The sequence below is a fragment of the Salmo salar genome, chromosome ssa03, assembly GCF_905237065.1.
Source record: "Salmo salar chromosome ssa03, Ssal_v3.1, whole genome shotgun sequence".
Taxonomy (NCBI): Eukaryota; Metazoa; Chordata; class Actinopteri; order Salmoniformes; family Salmonidae; genus Salmo; species Salmo salar.
This window is the reverse complement of record NC_059444.1, coordinates 64,054,314-64,058,897: the sequence shown is the minus strand read 5'-3', so window position 1 is coordinate 64,058,897 and position 4,584 is coordinate 64,054,314. Positions and strand designations below refer to the sequence as shown.

Below are 4,584 nucleotides of genomic sequence, written 5' to 3'. Positions count from 1 at the left end.
GAACATAAACATTACTCTTAATTCAGGGCTTCATACGAGACAGACAGACATCCACAGTGACACTTTACACATGACTAATCTAATAATTACCAATGACCAATTAACACCATGTTTATCACTTTTAGGCCCAGGTGCAAGCTACATTTAGTCAACACTAGACCACTTCCTCAATCAGATGCAACACAGTTTTAAAATCTAAATTGAATTAGACACCAGGAGCTTAAGGACCATGTCCTGGACACATTGAATGTGTAATGTAATTGTGCCATAATTTGGGGAATATAGGCCTCCTGACAAGATTTTGAGTTGGCCTCCATCCTCACCCTGTCACCGTTCAAATAGGTTTGGCCCTAACCAATTGGGGCATTACTACATTTACCAATTTGTATTATTCTCACCGTTAGGCTTTTTCTGCCTACATCATGCCAGAGAGTAAGCATGTCTATCACCTATACACCACACGCACTGACAGAGTACAATGTTATAGAGGGCCAGATTAGTCTCAGCACACAAGTCATTGCAGAGGACAGTACAACAGCACAATTTACTCTGTCTGATGGGAGACTATAGGGAGGATAAATTGTGTAAGGCATAAAAAATTGACAAAAGAGTAGAGGGCATGAGAAGACCTCACCAACCATTTCTTATCTGGCTGTATCCACATGTGGCTGGTGTGTGTTGTGGGAGGAGACAAGTAAGATGACAAGGCATAAGAGGAGAACGAACGATAGGCAGGAAGAGAGACCGACTTAGACCTCACTAGCCACCCCTTTCCTAACCGTTCCATTTCCCTAGTTTCAAAATTATGTGTATGGTGTGTCTTAGAAGTTGGGCCTACTAACAGTGATGTTAGGATGCACCAGTTAACCCTCCTGCGGAAAACAATTTTATGCTGTGCAACGAACAGGCAGATGCCACACAACATGCCAAAATCAATTCTCGTTGGAGCACTGCTGTTAACACTGCCTGAAGGAGTACCTGGAGACCATGAGCTCCCTCAACACCACAATATTATAACACAGACAGATGACTGAATATATTACTGTATAGACTGCTATATGAATGTGCTCAGCATTAGTACTGTAAGTAGAGGTTATCATGATGGCATGTTCTCTCAAAGCAAACCAGGGAGCAAAGTTCAAAGCCAACCCATTTAGCAGTTCATCATGCTTTGTAAACGTCTAATGACTTCAAGTTAATGAATAAGTGTATTGACGTCTGATAATTCAAATACTGATTGTGAGTATTTGCTGGTTAGGCAATATAACCTAGAACAAACATAATAGATGAAGTATTATTGTGTAACACAAATTTTACCCCTTCAACGTACACATTCAATGTATTTTTTACAAAGTCTACAAAAGCACAGTCATAGTTTACTAGGCCTATCTCCTTGCTAAAAGACAACAACACACAAGCCAATCCCTCCCAGCGTGCTTCCATATAGATAATTTAGGTTCAGGTGTAAATTTCATGTCGAACTGTACAAATTAATATTATTTATTATTGGAGAATACCACAACAACATCTCAAACACATGAGATTCACAGTTGTCAATTTGTGTTCCTCTGGTTACATTTCAAGAGAACCCACATGAAAGGAAACAACAACAAAAAGCATACACAAACTTTGTGTTCTCTTTTCTAAGGTTGAAGAAAAAAAAGAGAAAAAAATCTGTTGTCTTACCACAGGCACATTTGACCTGAAAACAGATTATAATTAGGTTACAGTTTATTTTTCAAGGCCAAAACTTGACTTGAGCTATTCGCAATCAATGTTAAGGAACACTTGCTGAATGAATAGAAATGAGCTGGACATGGGTTTTGGGTAATCCAGATGTAGAGCATAAACCAGGCCAATTAGAGCGAGAAAAGCATCTGGCCAGGATTGGAAGCTGTGCATCACCACTCTATCTTCGTGGATGATGGAGACTTGGTGTGGCTGAAGGGAGACTGCATCTTCATCATCAGAGATGATAGCAAGTATGCAGACTGGACCAATGAGGACACCAGGATTTCTTGACTCACGTTCCTACAGTATGACAACCGGAAGAGTGTAAAATACAGATCAACCAACGCGGAAGATGTGTTGTGATTTCTGGGCAAGGCACGTCAATATTAAAAGGAGCAGTCTTAAACTCTGTAATAAACCTGAAGTATATTAACCAACCTTGCAGGTTTTGAACACCTCTGAGTCGCTTTCAAGAAGTAGTGCTGGGAGACAATGAAGGGCAGCAGTTCGCCTGACATTCACATCCCTTGACTGCTAAAAGGACACAGACAGAACATTAATAAATCAACTTGCAGAGGACAAATGGGAAAAGTATATAGGCACTGTGATTTTAAACCAATATGGCTATCCATAGGCTCAATCACTAATCGAGACACAACACCCCTTTTACTACCATTTCACCCCAAACCAATTTTATGTACACTGCAGGTGGGGTTTGGAAAATGGTAAAACATTTTAAATAATAAATAGGGGGAGTGCCCGCACAGACCAAGGAAACTGACCAAATATGTACATTCGAATGTAACAAACCATTTCATCATACGTCTTCAGAATGGCAGAAAGCCAAAGTCCAAAGCTCCGCATCTGTCCCTGCACCTCCCAGGATAAAGCCAGCAAGCGTTCAGTGTGATGGTCTAGTACAGCAAAGAACAATCGCTGCAGGTTCTGATTAGTTATGCGATGAGACTCAGCACATATCTGTAGATTAAATATTTGATTTAAAGACACAGAAGTCTTCTGTACTAAATGCAATTATACATTACTAGGCTCTTACTGAATGACAATAACACAATAACTCATACCCTCCATTCTAGACATTGTAACAGAATGTAAACACTGTCACCAGGCCAAAGCAATACCTGTGACTCCAGAAATAGTGCCGGCCATCTATTCTCCACTGTCTGTATTTCAGGACTGATGTTCAGAATCTTCTGTCTTCTCAGGGCAAATGTCTTTCCCATACAGTGATTGATTACAGCCAAGTCTTTGTGTGTCTTCTGTGTGTCTTCAAGAGCAATATCGGCCCTTAGGTTTTCCTGATCTGCTTCAACTTTTGATTGAGGGAACTGTGACAGGTTGACTGTGCCACAGTAAACTGTGTTTTAGTGGTGGTTCTGGATCTTTCCTTTTTTGGGCACGTTTTTTACCAACCTCAGGACACCTATCTCTGCCTAGTTTCATTCTGTATTTGCTTACTTTAAACTTAAGGCCATTCTTCCATCCCTCCCACCCATTTGGTGACCCAAGGAATTTATGTCAGTGGACTAAGGCTTTTGCAGCATCTTCAAAGCCACACTTACTTGGATACTAATTCCTCTCATACATAGCTCTTGCCACGCCATCCGAAATCTGTTGTCTTTGGTTTCTGGTTAACACCAGCTGTCTTCCAAATTGGTCATACCCTTGATTTCCCTCTCTCAGTAACAATTCAAGATCATGTGAAAAGGTTGGCAACGCAAAGTTGTCACTCGGTTGTCCTGGATGCTGTGAAGTTAAGTGTGGATTACTCAATGACACCCCAAAGCTAGTCATGGCATCCTCCAATATCAAAAGCTTAATTGTGCCCATGTTTGGCAGATCATCAATGCAGGTCAGCTTGAAAAACTGGGAATCAGACTGTTTTGACATTGAATGTCAATGGTGTAAGGAATGTCACATTGCTGCCTCAGTAAAATGATAAATTGGTCAATAGTGGCTGGACGTTCTGGTAGTATCATCCTTTCAATTCCACCAAGATCACTAAGTTTGAAGGGAGATGATGCCATATCCATTTCTGCAAAACCAGAGAGACCATAATAACAATTATGTTAAGATGTCTGATGTCAAGCCTGTAATTTAATAAGTAGTAATGGAATTAATATGCATATGCTCGAATTAAGCATATTCATTATATGTGAATGTGAAGATGTTTTGAGTGATGTCGGTAGCCACACGCAACAAAAAGTATGGTGCCGCCACATTGGAGGTGGGCACAAACTTAACCTTCAATTCTATCCAACAGAACGGCATACATAAAGTATAGGTCACACAAAACACTTTTCTTTAACTACCTTCACTGTGGGACAGCAGGTTAGCTGTATCTAGCTAGCCTGAACCTCGCATATGACATTCGCTTATATAAACATGCAAACATGCAGTACAGCAAGTTGGCTTTCTACGTACCATTTGAACAAAAACGTCTCAGGTCCCGTGCGTTGTCGTTTGCTAGCAGTGGCAACGTAATCGTAAATGAGCAAGTACAATGGAAGTAATCGCGACGCTGCAGGCGAACCCTGAAAATTCTAAGCAGGAAGCAAGTAACGTTAGCTAATGATCCTCTAGCCGCTGCGTGGCATGATATATCTAGGCTGGGAATTTCGCCATGAAATTGTATGTAAACAAAATTCGGTGAATATCGAAGTAAAAAAATATTACTTAATAATTAAATTAGGCTATTTTTTACTACAAAGTCAGCTGATCGAAAACCTGTAAGTCATATTAGATAAATAGGTTTTAAATTGAAGACACACAATATTTAAAATTGAAGTCAACACAAAAAAGTTGCTCTAATTTCCACATCATACTTTCTTTATT

At 40.1% G+C, this 4,584-nt stretch overlaps 1 long non-coding RNA gene across 2 annotated transcripts; it reads right to left on the bottom strand.

The window, feature by feature from the left end:
* Positions 1–1,534: 1,534 nt before the first annotated feature.
* Positions 1,535–4,358, bottom strand: LOC106601081 (uncharacterized). Of its 2 annotated transcripts, XR_001327938.2 has the most exons (5): positions 4,174–4,358; positions 2,871–3,784; positions 2,542–2,709; positions 2,170–2,265; positions 1,535–2,031 (listed from the first exon to the last, which is right to left on the bottom strand). It is a non-coding gene; the product is annotated as an uncharacterized lncRNA (long non-coding RNA). The 2 variants fall into 2 exon arrangements; XR_001327937.2 differs by having other exon boundaries at positions 2,542–3,784.
* Positions 4,359–4,584: the final 226 nt, after the last annotated feature.